Source organism: Mauremys reevesii, linkage group 13 (assembly GCF_016161935.1).
Source record: "Mauremys reevesii isolate NIE-2019 linkage group 13, ASM1616193v1, whole genome shotgun sequence".
NCBI lineage: Eukaryota > Metazoa > Chordata > Testudines > Geoemydidae > Mauremys > Mauremys reevesii.
The window spans coordinates 39,605,350-39,622,428 of record NC_052635.1 but is presented as its reverse complement, the minus strand read 5'-3'; the positions used below and the strand labels follow the sequence as shown (position 1 = coordinate 39,622,428).

The 17,079-nt window shown below is 47.0% G+C and overlaps 1 protein-coding gene across 2 annotated transcripts in view; it reads right to left on the bottom strand.

The window, feature by feature from the left end:
* EDN3 (endothelin 3) overlaps nt 1-17,079 on the bottom strand; it is a 131,099-nt gene that overhangs the window by 6,115 nt on the left and 107,905 nt on the right. Inside the window, exon 3 of one of the 2 annotated variants that reach the window (XR_005587736.1) lies at nt 4,240-5,298. The exons of the other annotated variant lie outside the window; for it this stretch is intronic. The gene's annotated coding sequence lies outside the window, so the exon portion shown is untranslated. Of the gene's footprint in view, nt 1-4,239; nt 5,299-17,079 lie in introns of those variants that run through there. 2 annotated transcript variants of the gene reach the window in all.

Genomic DNA, 17,079 nt, shown 5'->3' with positions numbered 1-17,079 from the left:
AGCTCTCAGCAGTCTAGAAGCAACAGTGTTATTATTTTACTACTATATTTTCAAGGATCTCTTGTATATGTTTTTTATTTAAATCTAATCCCTTTTGGTACAAATTAGAGAAGAGGAACAAAGCTGCATTAGCCTACGTATATTGTAGGCTGAAAAATTTAAAGGTTAGCAAAATATATACCCAAAACAGGAAAGATTTGAAATGAACAAGATGTTTGCATTATAGCTGTGGGAAACTTATTAATATGTAATCCACCTTCCCTGTTTTCTAGAGCGCCTAGTTTATTTTCTTCCCCTCTTTCCAGTGTTCAGTTTTGCATTTTGAAGGGATGAATGTTTCAGAAGTTAGCATAACAGTTTTGAAGTTTTCTCGCCAAGTCATCAGTACTCACACAAGAAGTTCCATTGACTTCTGATTGCTAATTGAGGGCATGATACAACCTATAGATTGTAAAGACATGTTCCTATTTATTTGCTGTCCTTTGCCATGATATTTTTGTGTGTCTGCATTTGTGCTAGTTTACGTATGCGATATCCATGTGTATGCTGTGGCTGCCTTTTTAGAAATGTTTCTGCAAGCATGCCCCTTATTCGTGTATGACTGAACTGGTGAATAAGTGTGTGCAAACTAGCCCCTGTTGCGCTCGCACGTATGTAAATGTAGTCCTGTATGTTTAGAATGGAAACTCTTCCTTCACTATTAAAACGTGACTGGATAGTGAGTTGCTTGAAGCCCTAAGATTTGTTAAAAGCTTTTGGGGATGAAAGTGAACTCCTTTAAAAAGGTGACCAGCAGCAATCCGTGAGTAAAACAGCTGGTACTGGCTGCTATTGGAGGGATGATGCTGGACAAGATAGACCTCTTGGTTCCTATGTGGATGCTGTGATAACCTGATCTTCAGCTAACTGGGGAACAGGAGGGGGTAGCTGTTAATGAGGTTATTCCATCTTTGAAAGCAAATACTGCTGTTACAGATCTGGAAATGCCGATTCAGTCCCAGTAGGAATATGGTTTATTGGAGATAGAAATCAGATTCTGATTTCTAAGGATGCCAAACCAAACTGGGGAAGAAGAATGAGCAGATGCACAGCTCATGCAAAGGAAGTGACAGGTTTCAGAGTGGTAGCCACGTTAGTCTGTATCAGCAAAAAGAACGAGAAGTACTTGTGGCACCTTAGAGACTAACACATTTATTTGAGCATAAGCTTCCGTGGGCTAAAGCCCACTTCATCAGATGATTAGAATGGAACATAGGTGATCATAAGTGATCATGATTCGTGATTCTAAGGAACGGTAGGAGAGAAAATAAAGACAATGGATTTCAAGAAGGCGACTTTAGCAAACTCGGAGTTGGTAGGTAAGATTCCACGGGAAGCAAGTCTAAGGGGAAAAAGAGTTCAAGACAATTAGGAGTTTTTCAAAGAGACATTATTAAGGGCACCAAACTATCCCACTGTGTAGGAAAGAGAGGAAATTTGACAAGAGAGCACCTTGGATTAACCAGAAGATCTTCAATGATCTGAAACTCAAAAAAGAATCCTACAAAAAGTGAGCTGCAATTTAAAGGGAGAAGACCCCTGGGTTGATAATACTGGGTAGTGTTGGGATTTTAAGTGCAGTCAAAGTATTTTCCAGAAAGTATGTGTGTGTATGTTTGTTTGTTTCAATACTGGTGAAAATTTAAACTGTAACACAACAACATTACATCTGATATAGATATTGTAAAACTCTCCTGCCAGATAATTCAGATGCTGTCATCTGTGAGTTTGATATTTTCCAGACTCTTCAGCATGCAGAATAGTTTTAGTTTCAAACTGCTGTAAAAACGTGTTCGTCCTTATGTGTGCCTATATTGAGCGAGAAGGCTCCCTGTAGCTGTGATAATTCAATAGCAAAGGACTGGAAGTCAGGAATAGTTAAGTTCTATTCCCACTTCTGTCTTGCAGTGTGTCCCTTGTGAAAGTCCCTCACGTTTATCTGTGCCTCAGTTTCCCCCACTTGTAAGTTGGGGGTTATAATTACCTCACAGGTAGAGACCTAATTTGATGATTGAAGTGTTAAAATTCTGTATAAACAGTGATGGTAAACTGTCGTCTGAAAGGACAGCTATTAAACCCTTCCTTCCCCCAGAACAAAAAAAAAAGTCTTTGCAATTCAGCTATTTTCAATGATTGTATAGTAAGTTTTGGTTTTTTGCTTACTAAGGACTTCTTGACTATTCTGGTGAAATGAGATTCTTAGCAGCGCTCTGCAGACTGAAGTCCTCTCTCTGCCCACCAATAGGCACAGCGTGGGTAGCAGCAGGAAAAGCTTCCCCAGCCTGCACCATCTCTGTGCCTGCAGTGATAGAAGACTGTTCACTCTGTGCAGCCTACTAATTCCTGGGCACCTCAAATTCATGGAATCATAGAATCTCAGGGTTGGAAGGGACCTCAGGAGGTATCTAGTCCAACCCCCTGCTCAAAGCAAGACCAATCCCCAGACAGATTTTTGCCCCAGATCCCTAAACGGCCCCCTCATGGATTGAGCTCACACCCCTGGGTTTAGTAGGCCAGTGCTCAAACCACTGAGTTATTCACATGGCGGTGGCATCTACATGCCCCAAACAGAATCAGGGACGATGTGCTGTGTGCTGTACATCCACATACAGTAACTCCTCACTGAACATTGCAGTGATGTTCCTGAAAAATGCAACTTTACGTGAAACTATGTTAAAATAATCCAATTTTCCCATAAGATTTAATGTAAATGCAGGGGGTTAGGTTCCAAGGAAATTTGGGGGGGGGCAGACAAAAGGCATCATATACTGTACGGTGGTGGGGAGGTGCCCCACACAGGCACAGCCCGATGCAGACAGTGAGGCGGGCAAGGACGCTAGGAAGCACCTTGCGCAGCAGCCGCTTCCCCCCAGAAGAACAGTTGCTGACTTTGCTGGGGGATGCTCCAGGCCTGCCTCTTCCCACCCCCACTCCACCTCCTCTCTGGAGCACACCGCGTCCCCGCTCCTCCCCGCGCTTCCCTGCTGCCAAACAGCTGCTTGGCAGCACTTAGGACTTTCTGGGAGGGAGGAGGAGGAGCGGAGATGCGGCGCTTCCCCGCTCCTCCCCCTCCCACCAGTGGTGGATTTAGAGTTAGTGACGGGTGGGAGTGCGGGGTCTGGGAGGGAGTTAGGGTGTGGGAGGGCGCTCCGGGTGGGGGTGCAGGGTCTGGGAGGGAGTTAGGGTGTGGGAGGGCGCTCCGGGTGGGGGTGCAGGGTCTGGGAGGGAGTTAGGGTGCGGGAGGGCACTCCAGGTGGAGTGCGGGGTCTGGGAGGGAGTTAGGGTGCAGGAGGGCGCTCCGGGTGGGGGTGCGGGGTCTGGGAGGGAGTTAGGGTGCGGGAGGGCGCTCCGGGTGGGGGTGCGGGAGGGCACTCCAGGTGGAGTGCGGGGTCTGGGAGGGAGTTAGGGCGCTCAGGGTGCGGGTGTGGGAGGAGGCTCAGGGCTGGGGCAGGCAGGAGGTACAGAGCACTTACCTGGGGCAGCTCCTGTTTGGTGCAGGGGGTGTGCAGGTGGCTCTGCGCAGTGCGACACCGCCCCCGTGGCTGTGATTCTGGGTGCTGCCCTCTCCTTCCCCCCACGGCAAGAGGGCCACCCAGAACTCAGGGGCTGCAGGGCCCTGGGCTAAGGGGGCCCCAGGGCTCTGGCCTCAGCTCTAAAGCCCCTTTTGGAAAGCAGCCCTGCAAGCACGGGCTGGAAGACTCAGGAGGAGCAGGGGCAGCCAGCAGCCGGAGAGAAGCGGCGCTTTCCCCTTCGGCAGCTTGCCTGCGGGAGGTCCCCGGTCCTGCGGATTCGGCGGCACGCCTGTGGGAAGTCCACCGTAGCCGCGGGACCAGCGGACCCTCTGCAGGCACGCTGCCGAAGGCAACCTGACTGCCGCCCTCGTGGCGACCAGCAAAGCGCCCCCCGTGGCTTGTCACCTCAGGCATACGCTTGGCGTGCTGGTGCCTGGAGCCGCCCCTGTCCCTAATGGAGCAGCAATGTAACTTTGAAACAACAATAAGCGGGAGGACGTTAAGTGAGTAGTAAGAAAGAGTACACACCCCAGAAAGTTTCCCATCTAAGACAGACCAAGAGTAGGAAACAGAGATGTGAAGTGACCTGGCAAAGGCCACATAGCGCATAGCAGGCAGTCACACAGTCTTATGCTTATAAGAAGTGCACAGAATCGTTTTAAAGGGGATAAGGCAATACGTTGTATTTATTAAGAGCACAATTTAAGCATTGAAATCAGCATACGCTTCCATTCACACACACACCAAAAGGTTCTGCAGCTGGATTTTATAGTTACCAGTCCTTAGCATTGCTTGGTCAGTTCCAGTGGCCAGCAGAAACTGCACACGAGAGAGGGGAGCTGGGCCTCTGTCAAACGCGTTCGAAGCTCCGATGTTGATGCAGAATGAACCCAAAGTCCCATGGCAATACACCCTTCTTTTATAGTGATCAATTCCCATACAAGTCTATGGATCTTGCTGTGTCACACCAGAGCTGTCAATCACGAGGTATTCAAGGTTGCTCTTAATTAGCATTATTTTGAGTTGTTACCAGGAGGATCCACAGCTGTTTCTTATCTGTCCCTTTGGCTCAACGCCTTGTCTCGTCCTTGGGGTGTATGTCTTTGCTATAAGGTTGTCAATCTGCCATCCGGGTGATTGATAATAAAGTTGGTGCCTCTTGACTCCTCCTGCTCCCTTCTTAACCATCCTGCCCAGTTGTCTTTTCTCAGTTAATTACCAAACAGCAAATAAGGCAATTACAGCCATAAAACTTCTATCCTTCTAAGAACAAATGTTAACACAATCAGCAAAAAATAAACTCAGAACAATTTTTTCTTACTAATTCAAGGCTACACTTTCTTCTTACTGATTGAAAGCTAGCAAAATGGAGTATAAGGCAAAATAAGCAAAATGGAGTACAATTTTACTGGAGACAGTATCTTCCCATTAGGCTTTTGACCTACACACTGAACTAACCCGGCTAAGTGCCAATACTATTCATGGCTTTGGAACATGTTTCTACCAAGAACTATGCTGAGATTAACTCATTTCTCATGAACAGCTGAATTCTGAGAATAAACCTTTTGTTTTTATGGGTGACAATGTTTGGATCCTGATCTGAGGTTTCAGAAGAGCCCGTGACACCGATTAGATCCCAAATGTTTCCAAAGTTTGGGACTGATTAATGTATCTGGAATCTTGCCTTGGGTTCTATCTTTTGACTTCATTGCTCTGACTCAGCGGCAACAGTATGGTAACAAAGGACCTGATATTTAATGAAAATAAAAATGCATTGTTAAAAATATCTTTACTATGATGTCTAACCCCAAAATCCCGGTACTTTTTAATTCCAATTGACATCAGCTCACTTTTAGGGGGAAGAAACCCTACAGCATGGCCTAGAGTTGAAGATCCTCATGTAGCAGGTATGACCCACACTCCCATTCTGCTGTGCTGCTCAGCCCCTGCTAGCACAGGCCACAAAGGGGGTGAAGCCAGGACCCTGCTTATTTAACACATCTGCAGTGAAGCCCTGGCTTCTATTTAAACCTACCCATAACGACAGAGGATGCCACTACCTGCCCACCCTGTGCTAAGTGAAGCTTCCTCTGCCAGGTGCAGTGGATGCAAGTTTCATGCCGCTCTGCCTGTGAGCCCATTGCTGCAATTAATCTTTTCAACAAGGTGGTATATTAAATAGTGGTGACTCAATGAGGACTCCAAAGAAGCTGCCTGGGTTTTTAAGAGGGAAGAAAGCAAGCCATTAAACTGACCAGTGCCAGAAGAATGCAGTGCAGTGCTCTTCCCTATAAAGTCTCTGTAAACATATGGGTCACGTTTTCCAACAAGTAGCTAGCCTTTACTTTCATTACCCTCCATCTGTCTCTCTTTATAGTGCTGAGTCATCACTGTTCGCCAGGCTGTAACTAGGCACATTCCTATGATCTATGCCAGGGGTCTGCAACCTTTGAGAAGTGGTGTGCCAAGTCTTCATTAATTTAAGGTTAAGCGTGCTAGTAAAAGGTTTTGCATGCCAGAGCGGCAGCACGGGCGGCAGATGGAACCCCAAGCCGGCAGCAGGCTGAGTGGGGCCAGCGGCCGGGACCCTGGTTGGCAAGGGGCTGGCAGCCGGAAACCCAGACCAGCAGGGGGCTGAGCAGCTCATCCTGCTGCCGGTCTGGGGTTCCTGTAATCCAGGCCGGCAGCTGGCTGAGCGTGGCCGGCAGCCGGGACCCTGCTGGCAGCAGCGTGCCACTAAAAATCAGCCCACATGCTATCTTTGGCATGCGTGCCGCAGGTTACTGATCTCTGCATTACTGCTCTTTTATCCCCATACTCTGTGTTGTTCTAGGTCCAAGGGGGAGACTGCTCGAGTTTTCACCAAGGATGCTTTTAAACCCAACCTTTTCTAAGAACAATCATTTAGTTCCAATGATTATTTTTTTCCATTGTCTCAATTTTCTGAAAACATTAGCCATCTGTCACTACCGTGCTGCTGTTTCACTTTCCTTGACTTTTCCCAAACCCTTCAGTCACGCAACAGAAATCTCCTCGGGTCAGTTTTGGGTTTAATCTAGTCAGACGTGTTTCAAAAATGTATATACTCCATTTACTTGCAATATGGAATTGTTAGGGCCAGATCCTCAGTGGTGTAAACTGCCATAGCCCCATTAATGGCAAAGGAACTAAGCCAATTGACATCAGCTGAGGATCTGGTCCTTTGCTGTGCCTGTTTTCAGTTGACAAGCTGTTTTGTGTTACTCTATGACTGTGATACTTGGAAGTGTTGCTGGAACAGTTTTCCACTTCAGACTGCTTCATATTTAGGATTAATCAAAGATCGAGACTTACTTATTCTGACCTTTTTGAGAATACACACAAACAAGGCTTTTCCTTGATCTTAAGAGTGGGAAGGACACATTTTGGCAACCTGGTCCAGTGTCTGTTTTCTCTTATAATTTCTTTAAATGTTATACTGGCATTGTTGTTCTATATCCCATAACTGGGAATAATAATAAAATGATATATATTTGCTACTTAGCCTAATAAATCAGTATTTATATTCTTCACAGAATCATTCCAGAGACTGCACATGTAATATTATTTTTAAATTGAGATTTCAATATCAAATAACTAACATACAAGTGTTTATCTTTGCAGAAAAGATACACAGCAAGAATTGGAGGCATGAAGGATCATTTTCTTCACTGTAACTAATATATAATATAACTACAATCTGACCTTAGGTAATTATAATAATTATACACCACTTTTCACGAGTAGTTTTCAAAGCACTTTACAAAGGAGGGTCAGTAAAATAATCCCCATTTAACAGATGCGTAAACTGAGACTCAGAGAAGGGAAGTATCTTATCCAAAATCACCCAGTAACAGAGCCAAGACCAGGTCTCCTGAGTCCCAGTCCAATGTGCTAGCCAGTAGGTCACACTGTCTCTGTGAAGCAGTTTATAAATGCTGTTTTCATTTAGACTAAACAAACAGACCAAGTAATTAGAAGGTGTTAGTTCAAATTTTTAGAACTGTGCATGTGCAAAAATGTGCACCTGCGATGGCAAACTCAACAGTGATATCTTCACACACAATTTAGGGCATATTTGTATATGCACAGTTCTGAAAATCTGGCCTATGTTGTACATTAACAGTTGTAGGTTTTGGATGATGGTAATACTTATTAACAGGTTCTGGTTTGCTCAGTGAGTGTCAGATGGTTTGATGTTGTGGACTACTTTTTAAGGTAGAGATCCCCTTATGGACAACTTCCTCTCCCAATTTCAGTGTCCCAGATTTACCAGTGTCATCTGTAGCACCTGGTTATTTGGAAGAGGGACACTGGGACAGAGTTAAGGAGAAAAGCTAGAAATAAACATATCCTGATGCGAGCTGAATGACTGCCAGCTCATGCTTCCCTATTTTGATCTGGATCAGGGGGTAGCCGTGTTAGTCTGTATCCACAAAAACAACAAGGACTCCGGTGGCACCTTAAAGACTAATAGATTATTTGGGCATGAGCTTTCATGGGCAAAAAACCTCACTTCTTCAGATGCATTTTTACCCACGAAAGCTTATGCCCAAATAAATCTCTTAGTCTTTGAGGTGCCATCGGACTCCTTGTTATTTTGTCTATGTTCTCTTTATTTTCTCTCATAGGGTAAAGAACTCCATAGTCAAAACTTGCTCTCATTTCTGTGATCCGACCACATGAATTTGCTGTTTGGTTTTGTCCCCTTGTATTTTACTGCCCCTCCAATTTTAGTATCACGTATATATTTAATTAGGGTCCAATTTACAAACAACAAGATGTGACATTGTCTTTTTGCTCTGTATTCGTACAGTGCCTAGCACAATTGGGTCCTGGCCCATGACTGTGGCTCCTACTTGCTACAATACTACAAATAATAATAATGAAGCAGTTGCAATGGGTGTGGAAGTGCTTAGGCATCTTGAGTTTAGTTGGTCTAGAAAACATCTGGAAAGTCACGAGTCCAGAGCTGGTCTCCATCTGGCAGGAAATGTCCCCTGACAGCATGGCAGAAGCTGCGGCTCAATACTCCTGATAGTGATTTAGAGCACAGTTTGAAACCCATCTGTAGCACACCCGGGCTAAAGAAAATGTGATTTCAAATTAAAAGCAAGTTTGTTTAAGTGTCTTAATCCTTTTACGTTTCTACTTCAGGGTGAACAAAACGTAAATGAGCTACGTTTCTCTCCCTCCTCTCCCCCTATGATTAATTAGACTCGGGGCCGGTGCAAGGATGTTTCGCGCCCTAGGCAAAACTTCCACCTTGTGCCCCCCGTACTCCCGCCCTGAGGCTTCCCCCCCCCCGAGGCAGCTCCCCCCCTCCGCCCTGAGGTGCTCCTCCCCCCCCGCGGCAGCTCCCCCCCTCTGCCCTGAGGCACCCCCCTTGCGGCAGCTTAGGTGCAATCAGCTTAGGCACTGCAAGCCTGGGAGGCGGGAGAAGTGAAACAGCTGTGCCGTGCTCAAGGAGGCGGGACAGGGGTGAACTGGGGCGGGGAGTTCCCCTGTGTGCCGCGCCTCCCACCCCCACTTGCTGCAGGCGGCCCTCTCCGCGCTCCCTTGCCCCAGCTCCCTCCACCTAAATGCCAGCGGCGACCGGGGCGGCCGAAGATCCGGCTGCTGCGGTCGCTGCCGAAGAAAATGGCGCCCCCCAAATCCCAGCGCGGTCACCTAAATGATTGTATCGGCCCTGATTAGACGAGCTAAGCAGTTGGAATCTGGTTTTGACTCTAGTTTAAATTCTTCTCCTTTGTTATCAGGGTTCAGATGTTCAGCTCAGAATTGACCAAGACTGTTAGGGAAAGTATTGTGATATTTTAAAATTGATTTTAACGTGCCACATCAAGCCTTTAATCGCCTCTGTTTTGTGGAATTATATCAGATGATTCTGTTCCCAGCCACCATGACATTCAATTCCACAAATGTAGCTCTTCTAATTCAGGTCACATTTAAAATGCACTTAAAATGTTTTCCATCTGCCTGCTCTCCTTCAAAGATACATTAACACAGCTAGCTTGAACATGCTGTGCTTCAGCAGAGCTTAAATTTACTTGAACATGAACTCAGCTGCTCATATGATAAATAAGCAAATAAGCTATAGTTGGCGAGTACTGACTGTTCTCCCACCACGTGTGGTTTGGAGAAGAACCCAAGGAGCTTTGTTATGAAAGGTCTTTCAGAGACTTCCCCTCTAATTGCATATAAAGTATTTTTACCAACCGCGTATACTCTGTGTGTGTTAAGTGCTACAGTATATGATAAGTCTTAGCCGGCTAAACTTTCATAAGCTTCATTATTGTTTCTGACTAAACAAATTGAAGATGTACCGCAAGCAAAGCAGAGTCCAATGAGCATTCTACCAGTTCTAGCACACTAGTATACAGTCCAGAAAAACAGGCCTCTGAACTGTCCCAAAACCGTATGCAGTTGGAATTTTAGACTGTAAACTGTTCAAAGCAGGAACAGTCCCCCTTGCTTAGTGGGTTTTATAGTACCTAGCACAATAACTCCATAGTCTTCTCTGAGGTCTCTAGATGCTACTGTAATACAAAAATGTATTATTAACCATTTTAAATGAAGCAGCAAATAATCCTGTGGCACCTTATAGACTAACAGACGTTTTGCAGCATGAGCTTTCGTGGGTGAATACCCACTTCTTCGGATGCAAGAATTGCAAGAATGTCTTGCATCCGAAGCAGGGCTGCCCAGAGGGAGGGGCAAAGGGGGCAATTTGCCCCGGGCCCCGGGCTCCGCAGGGGCCCCCCAAGAGAAGAGCGGAGGCTCCCGCCTCCGCCCCTCTCCTGGAGCCTCGGCGCATCAAGCGCCGAGACTCCGGCCGAGCCCCTGAGCCTCGCCCCGATCCGCGTGGTGAGGGGGCGGGGCTGGGAGCTCCAACGGGGCCTGAGCCCTGCCCCGCTCAGAGCGGCATGGGGAGGGGGCGGGGCAGCTGCCTCCGCTCGGCGTGGGGTTCACAGCCCGCCGCCACGGGCGCGCCTCAGGCCCGTGAGCGCTCCAGGCCCCGGGCGGGCGGCGCGCCGGGCGGGCGGGCGGCCTGAGCGGGCGGCCGGGCCGGCGGCGACGCGCGGCGGCCGGGCGGGCGGGCGGGCCGGGCGGGCGGCCGGGCCGGGCGGGCGGGCGAGCGGGCGGCGGGCGGCGGCGCCGGCCGCCGGGAGGGCGGGCGGGCGAGCGGGCGGCCGGGCCGCGGCAGGGAGGGCGGGCGAGCGGGCGGCCGGGCCGCGCCGGGAGGGCGGAGAAGCCGGGGCCGCGGCCGGGAGAAGCCGGGGCCGTGGCTGGGAGGGCGGGCGGGAGAAGCCGGGGCCGTGGCTGGGAGGGCGGGCGGGCGAAGCTGGGGCCGCGGGTGGGCGGGCGGGCGAAGCTGGGGCCGGGCGGGGAGAAGGGACCCGCCGCGCCGGCACAGCCCAGTCTTCGGCGGCGGGGCCCCATCTGTTCCGGGACCCGCCGCGAAGTGCCCGAAGACCCGCCGCGGGCTCCCGCTGGTCTTCGGGCACCGCGGCGGCTCCCGGAACGGAAGGGCCCCCCGCCGCCGCCGCCGCCGAAGACCCCGGGCCCCCAGAATCCTCTGGGCGGCCCTGATCCAAAGAAGTGGGTATTCACCCACGAAAGCTCATGCTGCAAAACGTCTGTTAGTCTATAAGGTGCCACAGGATTCTTTGCTGCTTCTACAGAACCAGACTAACACGGCTACCCCTCTGATACTTGACATTTTAAATGAAAATATCCATTATGTGCAGCTGCCTGATTTGAGATGATTATGCAGTAGCCAACTCTCATGATTTTATTGCAAGTCTCACAATATTAGGTTTATTTCTTAAAGCTCCAGCTCCTGCAATCAGTGAATATATGAGAATCTCAGCCTGTTAGTGTAAGTTTCTAGCCCTCAGGGTTATGAAGAAAAGTTTAAAACTGATGCGAGTGTACCCTAAAGATTAAAAAAAAAAAAAAAAAGTAAATAAACTGCAATTTTTTTTATTTCAGTGTTTTCAAGTAAATTCTATTTTGGGTGACTTGACTCATTAAAGTTGAAAACTTGGCTTGACAATTCTATATATAATTATTCTGGGCAGATGGTTTTTCCTTTGGATAATTGGGTAACAAAGACCCTACAAGAGACGGGCTGTTTGACACAACTCACCAATTTCCTCTTGTGTTAAAATAGACTGCAGACTTTTGGTGTCAGGGAATGGCTTTCTGTGGATTTCTACAGTAACTAGCACGATGGACAGGGGCAAGCTATCTCACAAATAAAATAATCATCATAAACTACTTAAGCATGGGTAAAATTATACTTAATATTTGAAAGTGCCGTGTAAATGCTAAGTATTAAAGCTTCAATAAACCCACTCCTAATCCATTCATAAATGAACATAAGGAAATGTGCTACTTGCTGTCATCCATGGGCGGCGGGTATCATAGGCTGCGGGAGGCTGTGCCTCCCCAAACAGGCAGGCATGGCCCCGCCCATGCTCCGCCCCCAAACCCCCACCTCCACCTTCCATTCGGCACAGCTCCAGTCCAATGTCCCTATGGGGTGGCCCAGGCCTGGGAAGGCTGGGACCTCACTGCCTGCCCTCCTGGCACTCCAGAACTGGGGCCATGCTGCCCGCTCCGGGGCTGGGTGCACTAGTCTGGGGCAGGATCTGGCAGCTGCAAGGGGGGAGCCTCTTGGCTCCGGCAGGGTGTGTGGAAGGGGCGGGGCCTCGAGTAGAAGGGGCTAGTTCATGCACCACCCATGTTGTCATCCACTGAATGTCAGAGTTCTGCTCAATAAAATACCATCATCACAATTTAAAAATAAATTCCCATCAATAGAGTATTTATAGGAACAGAGAAGCAGAAGAAATTCTCTCTCCAAGGCTTTATTTGTAAAAACTGCCTCATGTTTGTCCATTTTAAAACTTCAAAATACAAATCCACCTTTTTTGTCCTGTAAGAATTTTTGTCTTCAGCAAAAATCTGTAGCTGAGTTTGGCCTAAGTGCAACACTATGTTTACTTTATACGACGTGTTTATCCTCAGTGATGAGTGTTCCAGAATCTGTGGAATGAGATGCTTAGGACACATTCCCTGAGGGATAGAGCTTGGTTTCCCTTACGGAAACATGCAAGACCCCAAAAGTAGTTACACTGTCTATCTAAGGTACTTATATGGACCCCATCAAGACAGTGTCTGAGTGCACCTCAATCATTAACATGTTTATCCTTACAATACCCCTGCAACGTAGGGCATTGCTGTTATCCCCATTGTACAGATGGAGAAGTAAGACTAAATAATTTGCCCAAGGTCGCACAAGAAGTCTGTGGCAGAGCAGGAAATGGAACTCCAATTTCCTGAGTCTCAAGAGAGCATCGTAATCACTAGAGCCTTCTTTCCCTACCATGTGTCCATGCAGGCAGAAACCAACCCATTTAGAGGGTGTACAGGCAGTTTCTGTACCTCCACTGCTTGGTCCTAGTTCTCCTCATTATCATGAAGGCTTTGAAGGAGTGGCATAGTGTGTGGCCGCTTGGTACAGAATTCATACATTTTCTATAGCTGTCACACTGAGAGACATGCCACTCCCAGGGTGTGAAAGATTTCATAACAGCCAGGGAGTGGCTGTTGTACAAATGGGCTCAAGGTTATGCGGCGAATTCTATTCCCCCCCTCACCCCCCCATCATGGGTTCTCCAGTGAAAAGCTCATTTCCACGAGGGGAAAGATTTGTGACCCTAACAGTCTAATAACCCAGACCTCCAGGTAGATGATGGTCTGTGAGAAGGAATTCGTCCCTGCGCAGAGTGAGTGGGCTTATACGGTGCACGGCCATGTGCTGACCTCTGCACAGAGGCCAGTGTCACTCAATATGCATTCCAGTGGGATTCAAGACCATTATCCTATGGTTTTCTAGCAGGGAGTGTGTTCACCTTCCCCCATCACTGATTTTTTGTGTAGCCTGTGGGCTGAAACCCACTCACTGTATTTACACAAATACTCAAATACTGAGCTCAGGAATCCTTTGCCATTGACTTTGATTGGTCTGGCTTTGGAGCCATTGATTTCAATGGGGACTACTCATTTTAATAAAGCAAGGAGCATTTAACCCTGTATCTGTACCCTTACCTGAGCCCCTTAAGTAAAGTCTCGCTTCAACTATTGACTGCAAGGGAGGATTTTGAGAATTTGTGAATGTCATTGTTTGCGGAAATGAGTTACTAAAGTCACTAACTAAAGGCACAGGTGTGTGAGTGGACACATGCTGTGTAAGCTTCCACACACAGCTCTATCAATATCTCAGTCCTAGGCCTCGTCCTGAGCAGGAACTCAATATTAGGCTGCATTGTGATGAACGGTTTGGTAGTTTGATAAAATGGTCAAATACTCACTCGAGAAGAAACACACTCATTTGTTCATGAGGCTTTTGCAGAATTTGAGCTTGTTGTGGCTAGAAATGAAAGGTCAATATGCAGATTCATGGGTATCTTTGTGATCACTGCAAAGATTAAATTGTTATGGGCGGATAAGGCTGTCTGTGTTTCTGATTTTCCAAAAACATAGCAGTCTGGGCAGAGTTAAGGTAATGTGGTTGCTTTAACTATGAAATTTAAAATGTTTGGGTTTCCTGTGAGTTTAACCTTCTGTGTGAATTTCCTGGTTTTGTTTGTGCTAAGGACAACAGTCTTGTAGGGATTTTTGCCCTTTAGGTACTGAGAGAGCCTCTCTGAGCCTTAAATTCTGCTGAAAGAGAGAGTGTGTGTCTGTGTCCGTGTCCGTGTCCCCTATATGACTAGTGAGAGGAATGAGAGCTGAGGGAGCACCCCCACTTCTGCTGACAGCCATAGGTCTGAAGGGGGGGTGGTACCATGCCTGCAGATCCTAGGAGGTGAACGGGAGTGGGACTCAGAATTGGGTAAGCATATTGACCCTCTGGTGAAACATCTGTAGCCAGTTGCCCCTCATCCCTAGTCCCTGCTGTGACGTTGTGTGTGACGTTGCACCCCATAAGGCTTCATGGAAATATGCTTATGAATGTATATATGATATAACTGGAATATGTTTTATGCTACATATGCCGTGTAACATATCTATGTAAAGGTTACAATCTACTGAATATATTCATCCTATTTGTATGCATGTGTCATTGTTGTATTCGAAGTTATGGCTATTGGCTGTGTACTTGATTGATTTCTAAGTAGCCTTAGTAAAGCATTTGGGCAGCTTCTTGAGAAAGGAATGTGCAAATTAAGTGCCCAATCAAGAAACACTTAAAGGACAATGAATCTTGGAAGGCTCCAATCCACATAAGAAGTCTACCTGAGGACATTCAGGGTAGCATGTAAACAATGGCTGTTTCCTGTAAAATCTGAGTCATGCATGGACATGTGACTTGCCCATAGTACTTCAAAACTCCATCTTGGAGCTGGACTTTGTATAGGAGAGAGGAGGGGGTCTCCGCCCACAAGAGAAAGTCTATTTAAACCCGTGGGAGAGCCCTCCTTTTGGTCTTCAGCTGGCTAACGAGAGAGCCTCTCCACCCCCAAGGATACCTGAAAGGAACTGGAACAAAGGACAGTAACTAAAAGGGGTGTGAGCGATTGCTGGACCCAGACTAGAAGGAGACTAGTCTGTAAAAGGAAGCTTACTGGAATTCCTCTGAGGATGAGGTTTTTATCTTTACTCAGTTTTCTTACTGTATTAGACATAGACTTGTGAGCTCTATTTTATTTTGCTTGGTAATTCACTTTGTTCTGTCTGTTGTTACTTGGAACCACTTAAATCCTACTATCTCTATTTAATAAAATCACTTTTTACATATGAATTTACCTAGAGTATTTATTAATACTGGGGCAGAGGGGGGGGAACAGCTGTGCATACCTTTCTATCAGTGTTATAGAGGGCGAACAATTTATGAGTTTACCCTGTATAAGTTTTAATGAAATTACTGGGGGTTTGGACCCCATTGGGAGTTGGACATCGGAGTGTTAAAGACAGGGATACTTCTTTCAGCTGCTTTCAGTTTAAGCCTACAGCTGTTAGGGGACTTGGTTCAGACCTGGGTCTCGGTTTGCAGCAGGTTAGCGGGTCTGGCTCAAACCAGGCAGGGCACTGAAGTCCCAAGCTGGGAGGGCAGGGAAAGCAGGGGCAGAAGTAGTCTTGGCACATCAGTTGGCAACCCCAATGGAGGTTTTTGTGATCCAACCCATCACACCTGCATAATAGCTGCTGACAACTCCATTAACAATTATCCTTATCCCCTGCCGTCAAATGCACCACATTGTTTACTGGTGCCACATACACTTTGCAGGGACTCTTAAAAGCAAAGGCCAACAATCATCCCACGAAACAATTCACCCACAAAAGCTCATGCTCCAATACGTCTGTTAGTCTATATGGTGCCACAGGAATCCTTGCTGCTTTAACAATCATCCTGTGTCCTAAATGAGGCAGATTTTAGCATGAGCCAATAAATAGCCTATTGTTACCTGTAATTGTTGGAGTTAAGTTGCTGGAGACTTAACAGGGAATTTTCAATGTGCTGCTTTGGCCAATCTGTTTCTAAATTCAGCTAAATCTTGGCAATCAAGATAATGGCCAAACAGAGTTACAAAACAGTCTGAGATTCCCTTCCAGAATAATTCTCACAAAAGTGATATATTTGGTATATTTTTTACAAATGAAACAGCATTTCATATTAAAACTTAATTGTGGAACTGGAAAAACTCCCTCAGCCAGCAAGAAGCTTGTTGCTGCTTCCCTGCGCCCACATTACTAATGAAATTAATCAGCTTTTGCAATTCAGCTTTCCTAGAGGAAACAGGAAAGTCCAAGAATTGAGGAACTCAGAATTCAAAAGGGGAGTTTGGGCTTCTAAGAATAAAACTATATTATTTTGTCAGGGGCTGATTTTCTTGGACCTGTGAAATCACTTCCTATTTGGATATATTTAGAGGCTCTGGCAAAGGCCCCTGTCCCTATCCATTCCTGTCCAGAGAAAGACCTGACTAAGCCTAATGTGACAATCTAGCAAGAATGGGCTTCTGGTTAAGGCTGTGGACTGGGTCTCAGGAGCGCTAGGTTCAGTTCCCAGCTCTGTCACAGCCTTCCTGCATCACACTGAGCAGTCGCTTAATCTCTCTGTGCCTCGGTTCTCCATCTGTAAAATGGGGATAACACTTCCTCTCTCTCATCCTTTGTCTGTCTTGTCTATTTAGACTGTAAACTCTTTAAAGCAGGGGCAATGCCTTACTATGTGCTTGTATAGTACCAAGCATCATGCGGTTCCAATCAGCTGTGGTCTCCAGGCGTCTGATGGAATAGAAATAGTAGTGTGAAGAACCAGTTGTATCTGATAGATACCAGCCCAGTTAGGGGTCAGTAAATCTACCCTAGTGAGGACTATGACGTTTAGGGTGACAAGACAGCAAATGTGAAAAATCGGGACGGGGGTAGGAGGTAATAGGAGCCTATATAAGAAAAAGACCCAAAAATCAGGACATCTGGTCACCCTAATGAC